The following is a 14,270-nucleotide window of genomic DNA, read 5'->3' on the forward strand; positions in this document are numbered from 1 at the left end:
TTCCTGGGAAAAAATCAATACTTTCGCGTCTGCGCACATCTCACAACATACGGGACATTGGTCAAATAAAATTAATATCAAGTTAGAAATGTGGTCGAGCATAAAAAGTCGTATGAAACTCGCCTATAATGGTAATTAAGAAGCTCGTATGAAAATTATGAAACTCGCTTGCGCTCGTTTCATAAATATCCATACTCACTTCTTAATTACCTTCATTATAGGCTCGTTGCATAATGTACTATTCAAGTTGATTAATATTCTGTACGAATTCTTCACATTTTAAAATATGTTCTCTCTGAAAATTAGATCATTTTTCCACTTTTTTTCGTCAAAATATCCTCGCTGTCGTGTGCTATAGAAAACCTAAATACTGTTTTGTATAGCCTAGTTATTCTTGAAAGGATTTACATATCTATATTGTAATATTTAGTAGGTAGGCCTACATAGGTTACAGTGAACTTGAACATGTTTTAAAATCTTATCAAATCTTTAGCAATTTGAAATCGTATTGTGAAGTATTGAATTTGAAGAAAAATTTGTGTACAAGCATCTTAACACCATGAACTGTAAAAATTTAAAATTCATATTTAACATTTTTTTTACGCGAAGATTAATTTTTGGTCCTACAGAATTATCTGTTATGGTTGCCATTGGTTATTAATGGAGAAAAATTTGCTCCGGCACCAGGGATGGAACTCTGCACTGGAGGAAGTTTTTCTTCATTAATAGCTTTTTTTTTTCTTTTTATGCAAAAGTGTTACCTGTTTTGTGAAATACGTATTTCAGTTTCCCATTCTGTTGGAGAGATTGGTTTATCTGCTTATGTGTGAAATGTAGAATGAAAATTAAAAAAACTATCTGACAGATAGGATGACGAATTCTGTGGAAGCTGTTGTGTGGTGGTGGCCGAAATAGTGACGTTCTTGTCTGTGCTTACCTTAGGTCTTAAAACAAAGGTCTTGTATGAAAGTTGGAAGTCTTTTACAAGAGAAAGTGCAGTGTGTAGGCAGAGGTGAATATTATCTTTGGTTTAGGGAACGAAAAAATATTATTATTATTATTATTATTATTATTATTATTATTATTATTATTATTATTATTATTATTATTATTATGTTAGTTGGGAGGCCGGAGGGAAAAAGACCTTTAGGGAGGCCGAGGCGTAGATGGGAAGATAATATTAAAATGTATTTGAGGGAGGTGGGATATGATGGTAGAGAATGGATTATTCTTGCTCAGGATAGGGACCAATGGTGGGCTTATGTGAGGGCGGCAATGAACCTCCGGGTTCCTTAAAAGCCAGTAAGTTAGTTTTTTTTTTTTAATTATTATTATTTGGACGGCTATTATTTCGATTATATATTATTATTATTATTATTATTATTATTATTATTATTATTATTGTTATTATTATTTGGACGGCTATTATTTCGATTATGTATTATTATTATTATTATTATTATTATTATTATTATTATTATTATTATTATTATTATTATTATTATTATTTGGACGGCTATAATTTCGTTTATGTATTATTATTGTTATTGTTATTATTATTATTATTATTATTATTATTATTATTATTATTATTATTATTATTATTATTTGGACGGCTATTATTTCGATTATGTATTACTATTATTATTATTATTATTATTATTATTATTATTATTATTATTATTATTATTATTTGGACGGCTGTCATTTCGATTATGTATTATTATTATTATTATTATTATTATTATTATTATTATTATTATTATTATTATTATTATTATTATTATTAAAATGACAAAATTGACTTGATAATTTTTGGCGTTCGTGTTTGATATTTATTTTGTTTCTACAAGATGATATTCAGTATGAAGCTTCACACCTAACAGATTGAAGTGCGATATATTTGAGTAACTGAATGGAAGAAGTTCAGTCTGTCGACTGCTTGATAGGCTCAGTGTAGTGTTAGTTTCATTTCTGGTCAATCATTAATTGAATTTAATAAAAATAAATCCTAAGCCGTTACACATATTCAAATTATTGCAGCAAAGTTCAATATTTCCATGTTGTCTGATGCTTCTTCGTCTATCTACGTCAAATTATCTCATTTGTCCTTTCATTTACGGCCTCGTTTTCTTTGCATTTGTATGTTTACAAAGAACATTGTTTTAATGGATGCCTGTGGAAAAGGGAAACTACAATTTTTGGTGTTTTTACAAATATGCAGTGTAAACCACTTACAAAACATAGTAGGCTGTGTCAACCTTCAAAGTACAAAATACAGATTGTTGTTTGTTTATTAGTTGTGAGTACAACTGATAGATGACTCTTCTCTGCTGCAGTAGGTTTTAATTTCTCAACTGTTAGTGTGTGACGTCATTCAGGCAGATTTAATTATCATTTGTGTGCCCTTTCGCCTCTCCTGCACATTTTACAACTTAAAGGACGTCACAGAATAAATTACTCTCTATGTTGATGGAAAACCTTTCAAGCAAGTTACGTTACAAAAAAAAAAAAAAAAAAAAAAAAAAACTAAAATTTGTTCATGGAAATGGTAGTGTGTGATGAATGTGGTTGAACTGGCAATCCGTATGAGTGTACGCACAAAGCATGCTTGCCCAAATTGTTGCTCCAATCATTTTCATATTTACGCCTTAGTATTGCCATTATCTTTGGAAATTGGGGGGGGGGGGGTCACTGTCTGCCCCTGGGTTCAAGTATCAGGGTTCAAACCTGAATGAGGGCAGTATAAATTTTAATACATCTTGATTACACAACTTTTAACACTGTATCACTTCGGAATATGCATGATAAGAACTTTGTGTTAAATTTTAACGTACCTTGTTAACATGTTTCGACCTATTTTCGGTCATCTTCAGAACTGGTCGTTGTTGGTCTTGGCGCCTCTTGTTTCCTCTGAGGGTGTGTTTGTAGTGTAGAGTCAAAGAGTGTATGTGTTTTGAAGTTGAGTTGTGTGTTGAGAATATCGTTGGGGTGTGTTTTCGTGTGTCTGTATATTTCATATTGTTCTAGTGTGTTTAGTTTCTGGCTTTTTGGTTGGATGTGCAGTATTTCCATGTCTGTGTTGATGTCTCTGTAGGTGTGGTTGGCATTTGTGATGTGTTCTGCATATGTGGAGGTGTTTTGTAATTTTGTTATGGCTGTGATGTGTTCTTTGCCAACCACACCCACAGAGACATCAACAGACATGGAAATACTGCACATCCAACCAAAAAGCCACAAACTAAACACACTAGAACAATATGAAGACACAGCCCTGCAGTATATATTGACTACACCCCAACTCTGGCTACTAGCAACAGCATCTATAATGAACACCGATCAAAATACCCCTCATTTCTAGTGAGAAACAACAACTGAATAGACCACAGTGGACTATAGTGGACTTTATGTTGTCAGCAAACAGCTGGATACATTAAGAAGATTGATTGATCATATATTCATTTCATGTTAAGTTGTTCTCTTCTTTCCCACACTTAACTACATTTCTGTTGAACTTTATTATTCCCTGTACAGTAGGTGAAGCCATTGCTATCTAGTTTGTCAGCAGGGGCGGCTCTACAATAAGAACTGCAGAGCTGCAGAACCACCATTTAAATGGACCTGAAAAAATTAAGAATGTAAAACGTGCTTTTATCTAGTTCGTTGTTTCATTTATATTTCCAATTCATTCTCCTTCTTTTCGAGATTTTACTGTCTGTAGGGGCCTTGAACTGCTCGAGAATTTTAGCTGTAGTGTACTTTTCGGATCTGTGATCGTCAGTTCCTGAAGCTCAACGTAGGGTAGTCGGCAGCAGAAAACTGGTTTTCTTCACCGTCCCATAAGACTGCATTAGAGCTGCAGCCGAAGCAGCTCTCTCCGAATATACAAAAGAACCGCCAACACCCTCATCTCTTTATGACCTGCGTTAGAACACATAGGCTTCTGAATTACTGTACGAGGGGGATCCAGGAAATAACGACCGTTCGCGCATACCCGCCGCGCAGCTGACTCCCCTTCCTTGTTTGAAGGTCAACTGGCTTCCTTAACATGTGTTCTCATAATGTTGTGAGTACTGGTTGCAACAAGTCGCCATTGTGCATTTTGTGTTACTTCAAAATGAACGACGTGATTGATAATCCCGCCGACTGTGAGGTGAGGAGTGTGATTCGATTTTTGAATGCCCGACATTTGAAACCTGCAGAAATTTACCGGCAATTGAAAGAAGTGTATGGTGATACTGTAATGAATGAAAGAAAATGGTGCGAAATGTTCAACAATGGGCGAACAAATGTCCACGATGAAACTCGCACCATTTTCTCACATTTCTTTCATTCATTACAGTATCACCATACACTTCTTTCAATTGCCGGTAAATTTCTGCAGGTTTCAAATGTCGGGCATTCAAAAATCGAATCACACTCCTCACCTCACAGTCGGCGGGATTATCAATCACGTCGTTCATTTTGAAGTAACACAAAATGCACAATGGCAACTTGTTGCAGTCAGTACTTACAACATTATGAGAACACATGTTAAGGAAGCCAGTTGACCTTCAAACAAGGAAGGGGAGTCAGCTGCGCGGCGGGTATGTGCGAACGGTCGTTATTTCCTGGATCCCCCTCGTATATCATTGCAATTCCAGTGTGTTATAGTACTGTGGGTGGTGTGATGTGATTAGTCAGTGTGTCTAAGGAAATGTTTTATATTAAAAATGAATGAAATGAAAACCTAATGGACTAACCCTTTTCGAAATTAAAAGAGAAATTACACGTTAACTTAAGAAATTAGGACGTCCTACACAAAATTTAAATATTGAAATTTCTGGAAAAAGTGGACGAAATCATGTAGCCTACCAGTCATTTTAATACCGAAATGTGTAATGGAAACGACTGGTTTTTTGCTGCGCTCATGAAAACGCTTTCTGTATTCTGTTTAGAGGAGAAAATATATGGACAAGCACCGGAGTGAAGGATTTAGTTAATTTGACTTAAAAAACTAGAAAAGCATGTGGGGCACATCCCCACTACGTGACTAATGTACCAGGTGGGAGAGGTGTAGCGCACGGATTGTTGGAGTACAATTTCAGGTGCACAGTCAACTTCGAGAAGAGGCTGTAATTACACGCGTTATCCGATTTAGATGCAATAAACAGCATGCGTTTGCTAAATACACTTTTTCATGCAGAACTGCCAACCTTTGCAACCGCGGGCCACTACTGATTGTCAGACATCTTGGAGCATGCAATCTATGAGAAAACAGTGAATTTGCAGATGTCTTTGTGTGTGCACCCGTATGGAAGAATGTGAGACAGGATGTGTGCAAGTGGACATGTTTTGATGGTATGTTCGTAGTTGCATTTGTGTACATACTTTACCGTTACTGAATTTCCGAGATTGTCTATTAATTTTTAAAGAGTATGGTTTGCTTACACATACCGTATGTTGTACGGCCGAACATTTTCCTAGTACAATCGGACACCGTGTTTGTACTAGACTGAACTGAGGTTGTTGCATTTCTCGCTGTTGTTCTGTAGTTGTTCATCACGCCATAATGAAGAGGAGGGCAGCACGGGTCTCTCTTGATTCCGTAGTAACATAGAATTGTGCTCGGCTCAGTAGAGACAGATATCAGGTAACGGATAAGCATTACATCTGCAGTCAGGCACTCTGGTGGCTCGGGGTGCTGGTGGTGTTTTTATTGTAATTGAGTTTTGATAATACTGGTGTGAGTTGGAGTGATGTGGAATGGAATAAGGAGCAAGTCAAGTGGACGGCAAGATATATGTGAATTGTGACTTTAAATCAAATTGTGTTTGTATGCATACCATGTCGGGAGAAGGCCTGAAGACTAAAAAGTGGAGTGCTTGCCAGTCTGGGAATCCAATCTGTAACACTTTGTGTTTGTGCATGATAGCAGATTTCATTTTGTGTTAAGACTTGGCAGAATTCTGCAGTAAGCATTAATGTTCCATAAATTTAATGTATTCTTTGAAAATTTTAACACTCTCTACATGTAGAGAGATAGAGAGTGATTTATATTAAACTAACACATTTCTTTCTTTTTTTTTCGAAACGAATGATGCTAGCCACAATTTGTTATACCTTAAATGTAGAGTATCTTTGGGAGATTACTAACCTCTATAGCAAATGTTGAAAATTCTTTATTTATTCGGCTGGAAATTCACTTGATGATCAGTTTTTAACGTCAAATTAAGCAGGAGTTTTGATTCCCTGTCACGAGATATGCAGATGTTTCTTTATTCTGTATATGTATTGTCATCAAAATGAATAATAATAATAATAATAATAATAATAATAATAATAATGATGATGATGATGATGATGATGATGATGATGATAATAATAATAATTCTTTATTTATACTAGCAGAGTTAAGGCCATAAGGCCTTCTCTTACACTCTACCAGGTCACAAAGTATACAAGCAGTTAAAATGTAACAAAAAGTTAAAGAACAGAATACTAACATATTACAAATAATAATAATAATAATAATAATAATAATAATAATAATAATAATAATAATATAATAAAATCGACAGTAAACAACATGAAAATAATACCATAATAGAAAAAAAAAGAAAGTAAAATGCATTGAAATATAGTGAAAGCAACTCATTTAGTACAAATGGTTAATATGGAAAAACGTAAGGAAGAATATATCAAAATGGAATGTAATAGAATAATAATAAAAAAGAAAAGAAATACCAAAATTAAATAAAATTCACGATAAAAAGGCTATGATAATAAATTCATTGGCTGATAAAGAGAACAAAAAGGAGAAAGGAAGGAAAGAAATATGTAGTCTATATTTTTACAAAACTATGGCAGAGAAAAGGGCTTATAACTGAAAGGAATCTAATTCAAAAAGTGCTATTTTAATTTATTTTTGAAACTAGACAATGCCCGACAGTCTCTGACATGTTGTGGTAGAGAGTTCCAGAGATGAGCTGCAGAGACGGTGAAAGATGAAGAGTAGAAGGATGTTCTGTGTTTAGGAATGGAATTATTCTTTTAGAGATCCAGTTGTTTCCAATTTGTTTACCAGTCCCAGTATTGTGTTTCTTTGGGGTGGATTACGAACACCAGATTCTCTCTGGTATGCCCTTCGAGTAGCTGTAATTGAATTCATAATCTTGTATTGCTTCACAAGGAAGAGCCGTTGATTTAATGTGTAACTGCATTTTCAGTGACTAAAACAAAATGTAGAAAACAGCTGCCAACAATATTTATTTATTTATTTAATACTTTACACTTGAGCTACATTAGGCATTGCAGCCCGAAAGAGCAGAAGCTCGTGCTCGGGCGCAGTTCAGATCAGTTATACAAAATATATCACAAAATTAAGAGAGTTCATTGAGCACAATAACATTAATAAATGGTAAAATACATACAGCATGTAATAACAGGGTCTATATACAAATAGAAAATACGAAAGTACATGAATATTAGAGTATCAATTTTTAACTCAATTAGCTTAAACAATTAAATAATTAATCTGATTTGTTTCTTAAATCTATGTGTGTTAACTGTACTTAGCTCAGGGTAAGCTCTAATTAATGCATTATATATTTTGGGTCCAAAATTTCTGCTGTGTTTTAATCCAGCAGTTGTGTGACATTTGGGAGTATTTAGAAAGAAACTGTAGTTTTGTCTCGTATGGTATTCGTGAGGATCAAATTTAAATTTATTGTGATTTTTATAGAAGTAAATCAGCAAAGTTTGTTTATAAATTTGTTCTAGATTTGATATACCAAATTCCTGAAAAATTAATTTTGTTGGGTAATCAAAAGGTTTATATAGACAGATTTTGATAATTCTTTTTTGGAGCAAATTTAAAGGATGGAGAGTCGATTTTGCCATTCCTCCCCAACCTGAAATACCATACTGAAGAATAAACATCTGCGCATCTCGTATCAAAACTCCTGCTTAATTTGACGTTAAAAACTGGTCATTAAGTGAATTTCCAGCCGAATAAATTAAGAATTTTCAACATTTGCTATAGAGGTTAGTAATCTCCCAAAGATTCTTTACATTTGAGGTATAACAAATTGTGGCTAGCATCATTCGTTTTGAAATAAAGAAAGAAATGTGTTAGTTCCATATGAATCACCCTGTAGTTAAATTAATATACAGGCAGTGGTTCATATCAGGAAACAGACAATTGCATATTATGAAGCAGATGTTGGGTTTTGTAACTGTGTTGAGATTTGGTTTCTCCAAGTGTAAGTGATATTATCTCTCCAGTGATGAACCTGGAAGAGGACCGTAGAGAAATCACATCTGAGTACATGATTTGAAAGCCCAGAAGTTTTCTTCAGAGTCTGATCATTTTGGAAACCTGAAATCTCACCTGAATTGGACATTGTTGTAGATAATTGATTAAATGGCGATCTTACTCGTGTTAATTATGTAAGCATGTGCGGCTTACAGCTGTTTCGGTGCTACTTGACACCATCCTCAGAGCCTTCTGTGTCTCGGCACCATCTCAACTTCACTGCCCGTTGTGTGGGTGTATTCGTGTAATAAAGAGTGGTGTCAAATAGTGTGTGTGTACTGAAATTGATCTGTGTGTTGAGAATTTGATCAGGGTGTGTTTTAGTGTGTCTGTATATTTCATATTGTTCTAGTGTGTTGAGTTTTTGGTTTTTGGGTTGTATGTGTAGGATTCCCATGTCTGTATTTATGTTATTGTATGTGTGGTTAGACACACAGACATGGAAATCCTACACATACAACCCAAAAACCAAAAACTCAACACACTAGAACAATATGAAATATACAGACACACTAAAACACACCCTAATCAAATTCCTAACACACAGATCAATTTCAGAAAACACACACTATTTGACTCAACTCTTCATCACACGAACGCACCCACACAACAGGCAGCGAAGTTGAGATGGTGGTAAGTAGCACCGAAACAGTTGTAAGCCGCACCTGCTTACGTAATTAACACGAGTAAGATCACCATTTAATGAATTATTTATATTCAAGTGTTAAAAGTAGTGTACGAAAGATTCAACATGGATTGTTGTAGACTTTGAAATTGAGGTTTCCTTCATATTGCGAAATTGGTAGACTGTCATATAAAACTGAAGATAACAATTTATTCGACCTGAATTGCTCCGTGCCACGTCGGAGATTGTTAAATAATTTTGCATCTGTAAATGCTGTTGATAATGTTGGTAATAGAGTTGGCAAAAACAAACACTTATGTCTGTGTTCATATGTGAAGCCTTAATGTGGTAAATCGCACAAATCTTACACTATCTGGCAATGTGTTTCAACTATTGAGCACATTTTTGTCTGGATTGTAGGCAGGATATGCTAATCTTTCATAACAGAATCAACTGTCTAATGGATAAACTATACAGTTTATAGTCTTCTTTGCCATTTTTACAAAATTTAAATTGCATATGAAATCCTCTTCAGAAAGGATGAAAGTTTTTACCATTTTATGAAGACAACTTTTCGATAACATAGACTAAGTGATATTACATAATGGTGTGTCTTGTAGACTGGGAATGCCATCTCTGATTTGTAAGTGTAATCAGATTTTATTGCCGCTGATAATACTTTTTACTGTTTTTTAACTTCCTTTGATACATGGACTTTTAGACTTTCAAGAAATGTCGTGTTAGTAGTAAAGATAGTTTTTTTTTAATGCCCTTGAAATGTTTTCATTGCCATTCAAAGATAGCTGCAGTCTGTTTATTTTGATACAACTCTTTGTAGAGTAGACAGCTCTTCTGAATTCATATCTGCTTCTTTAAAGCCTCGGAGTTTCGTTTGAAACTGATTGAGACAAGCAGTTGGATGGGAATTGTTAAATATAAGGGAACACCAATTGTAATATTTTTCCTGTATTAATTTTTGGGTGTGATACATTCTCGAAAAGCCTTAGACTGACGCCACCAGATAACGTGACCTCAGGTATGTCCTTCGTATTGTTCGAGATCGCTAAATTTGCAATATATGTGGCTGATTTATTCTGTGGAGAGACTGTGCCTCTTTGAGTAGCACTGTTCATACTACTTCACTGAGCTCAAAGTGATGGAATGCTGTATCGTTCAGGGTATACCTCATTCACAGCCTTCAAGTTGCTTCTTGTCAAAATAATAATCACAATCAAAAACAAAATAAAAAAATAAAAAACGAATGACTGACTTCATAAACTCCCACACTCAACTAGGGTGCAGTAGATTTGCCTGTGAACGTAAAGGAACTTTTATATTTGGAAAGTTACTACAGATTCAGATGTACAGGGGTTAGTACTTGATTAATTATGATTTTGAAATTTCAATATAGGAAGTTAGTGATGAACTTGGCCAGATGAAGTTAAAATTAGAACAGCTGCATGTCTTGAATTATAGATGTTGTCATCAACTTTAACTTCTTTAGAATGCCATGATCATTAATGAAAATTTGAAAATATGATTCTAATAAGAAATGTACAAGCATTATGTGATTAAAAATTAAACATTAAACTATGATAGTCCAAGGTAAAGGCAGTTCAGTGTGTGCAAGGTGCAGTTTTATGTTGATTTTTTAAACATGATATGAACCTTTTACGTTAAAAATAATGCAGACTTACGAACATATCAAAAGAAACGTAATGAAGTGTAGATTATGTATTTTTCCGTTATATTGTTGATTTAAGATGCATTTGTACTTCATCATTTCTTGAACATCAATATGAATAATGTTTGAGTGATGCACTGGAATTACCAGCATTATTTCTGGAAGTCGAGCATGAGCAGTAAATCAGTCCTTTCAGTTCATTGCACACATGTTTAGAATGTATAGTATACAATGTTAGCAATAGCACGGCATTTGTTTTATTGTTGCTCTGGAAATTAAAATAACAGACTCGGCATTTGTTTTATTGTTACCATGGAAACTAAAATAACAGCTCGGCATTTGTTTTATTGTTGCCATGGAAACTAAAATAACAGCTCGGCATTTGCTTTATTGTTACCATGGAAATTAAAACAACAGCTCGGCAATTGTTTTATTGTTACCATGGAAACTAAAATAACAGCTCGGCATTTGCTTTATTGTTACCATGGAAATTAAAACAACAGCTCTGCAATTGTTTTATTGTTACCATGGAAATTAAAATAACAGCTCAGCATTTGCTTTATTGTTACCATGGAAATTAAATAATAAAATAACAGCTCGGCATTTGTCTTATTGTTACCATGGAAACTAAAATAACAGCTCGGCATTTGCTTTATTGTTACCGTGGAAATTAAAACAACAGCTCGGCAATTGCTTTATTGTTACCATGGAAATTAAAATAACAGCTCGGCATTTGCTTTATTGTTACCATGGAAATTAAAACAACAGCTCGGCAATTGTTTTATTGTTACCATGGAAATTAAAATAACAGCTCGGCATTTGTTTTATTGCTGCCATGGAAACTAAAGTAACAGCTCGGCATTTGCTTTATTGTTACCATGGAAATTAAAATAACAGCTCGGCATTTGCTTTATTGTCACCATGGAAATTAAATAATAAAATAACAGCTCGGCATTTGTCTTATTGTTACCATGGAAACTAAAATAACTGTTCGGCATTTGTTTTATTGCTGCCATGGAAATTAAATAATAAAATAACAGCTCGGCATTTGTCTTATTGTTACCATGGAAACTAAAATAACAGCTCGGCATTTGTTTTATTGCTGCCATGGAAACTAAAATAACAGCTCGGCATTTGTTTTATTGCTGCCATGGAAATTAAAATAACAGCTCGGCATTTGTCTTATTGTTACCATGGAAACTAAAATAACAGCTCGGCATTTGTTTTATTGCTGCCATGGAAATTAAAATAACAGCTCGGAATTTGTTTTATTGTTACCATGGAAACTACAATAACAGCTCGGCATTTGTTTTATTGCTGCCATGGAAATTAAAATAACAGCTCGGAATTTGTTTTATTGTTACCATGGAAACTAAAATAACAGCACAGCTCGGCATTTGTTTTATTTTTGCCATGGAAATTAAAATAACTGTTTCATTAAAATGAAATTAGGGTTATGTGTTGGTAGCATTGATATTGAAGTTACATGTAAAGCGTGGTGGGTATTTCTGCTGGGCCCTCTGTGAATGTGTACGCAGACTGAATATTGGAACAAGATTTGTTTCCCCAGGTTCTAGTTCCTCTGTTGAAAGTGTGCAGCCTTGATTTGTGAGTTTTGTAAGCAAGCCCCGACTGTCTGACTGCAGATGTCCAGGGTGGAGATACAAATATACATTTAAGAAACAGTATGATCTCTTGCTACATCAACAAGTGTGTGTATGTGTGTGTGCGTGTGCGTGCGTACGTGTCACGGATAAACAAAGCAAAATAACGAACGTTAAGGCACATGAAGTTATTCTTGGTATTATATTAAACAAAAGCACTGACAAAGTTTGATAGATGAAACATTAAAAAATATACGAATAGGGCAATGAATGTACCAGACATTTTTTTCCTCCCTTTTATCTTTTTTGTGGTATAAAATAATCTTTAAAGAAAATCTTACAAAGAGTGAATGACAATATATCAACCACTTCTTTTCAGTTGTTAACAATAAGAGAGTGGGGCACAGCACCCTCGCTCAGCTTTCATTTTTATTATTACATGGGGTTATTTTAAGTCAATTCACAACTGTGTGCTATATAATTTTTTGTATCCCCCATACAAATAAACAACAGAAATTATTATTGGAATCTCAGTTTGTGTCGCAGTTCCCTTACCTGCCCTTCCTGTCCTCAGTTACCTTGCAGCAATTATGTAATTTTGTGTTTATTTTTTAACATCGCTGTATCTGCTACCAGAGCTGGGCAGTATTTGAAATACATTTGTATTTTGTAATTTGCAAGGATTTTAGAAAGTATTTTGTATTTAAATATATAAATTTGATGTATTTTGTATTTCAAATACTCAAAATACTTTCTTCTTGTTGTTGTTGTTGTTGTTCTTCTTCTTCTTGTCCTTGTCCTTCAAGTTTTGGATTTGTATTTGAAGAATGAACTTCTATCTTATTTGCCTGCCCATTTCAGATGTGCTAGCCATACACTTAGTTTTCTTGCCACAACTGATTTCCTTAATGCCATAAAGAAATCTCCAACAGCATCAAGGATCCGTCACCCAACACTTGCTAAGTGTTCAGCATTATGGAATGCGTCTAGGGGACCCAAATTCTCAGAAATTATATCAGATGTCTTGAAATATTCATTAAAGTTTCCTTGCCCAACTCGATGGAATTCTCTTTATGGTGCAATCTCTTAAATATTGCAATTCAAACATGATATAAACAGTACAGAGGTGTGAAAATTATTAGAATAATCTTAATTTTAAAGGTTTTTTAATAGTTCCTTCACAAATATTCATTGAATTGGTGAATATTGGTATATAATGTTACTATACTGATGTAGGATATATTTACTACTAACAATGCCGGAAAGCATTGTTGTACATTGGTATTTTTCTTATTTTACAATTGTTATGGGAATTCAGAAATTATTATATTATGTTGGCGGAATTTGAAACATAAAAAATTAATTAAGAAATGCTTTAAACAAATTGTTCTTTGCGTTTACATTGTTGTGAAGGTTCAAATGAACGTATACATCTGTTTTGTGCATATAATTTTTTATGTTTCCAATTCCGCCAACATAATATAATAATTTCTGAATTCCCTTAACAATTGTAAAATAAGAAAAATACCAATGTACAACAATGCTTTCCGGCATTTTTAGTAGTAAATATATCATACATCAGTATAGGAGTATATACCAATATTGATCAATTCAATTAATATTTGTGTAGGAACTATTAAAAAACCTTTAAAATTAAGATTATTCTAATAATTTTCACACCTGTGTATATGTGAAAAAGTGGGATTGCCAACCTTCAAAGATGTTGAGTTTCATTATCTCGAAGAATATTGTGCAGTTCTGAAACCCATTGCCGTAGCCCTTGATTTAATGCAAAATGAGAAGACGTGCTGTTACGGCCAACTTCTATCCACATTAATTTCCCTCAAAAACAGGTTACATATTCTGTTATCTAGTAATCTACGCCATCTATTCCAAGTAACTCCAATCCTAATAAGTTTGCTTTGATCAAGATTTAAAGCGATGTTTGATCTGACCCCAGAAGCAAATTGAACTATTTTGGCAGCTTGTTTCCACCCATCATTTAAGATGAGCCAGCTACCTGACACTGCCTCACCAAGTGATAAGAAGAGGACACAGAAT

The 14,270-nt window shown here is 34.1% G+C and overlaps 1 protein-coding gene across 1 annotated transcript in view; it reads left to right on the plus strand.

The window, feature by feature from the left end:
* The window catches only part of LOC138700900 (protein FAM117B-like), a 79,250-nt gene extending 66,513 nt beyond the window's left edge, over nt 1-12,737 (plus strand). Inside the window, exon 9 of the mRNA XM_069827312.1 lies at nt 1-12,737. This exon is cut by the window's left edge and continues 22,309 nt beyond it. The gene's annotated coding sequence lies outside the window, so the exon portion shown is untranslated.
* Nucleotides 12,738-14,270: the final 1,533 nt, after the last annotated feature.

Source organism: Periplaneta americana, chromosome 6 (genome assembly GCF_040183065.1).
Source record: "Periplaneta americana isolate PAMFEO1 chromosome 6, P.americana_PAMFEO1_priV1, whole genome shotgun sequence".
NCBI classification, from domain to species: domain Eukaryota; kingdom Metazoa; phylum Arthropoda; class Insecta; order Blattodea; family Blattidae; genus Periplaneta; species Periplaneta americana.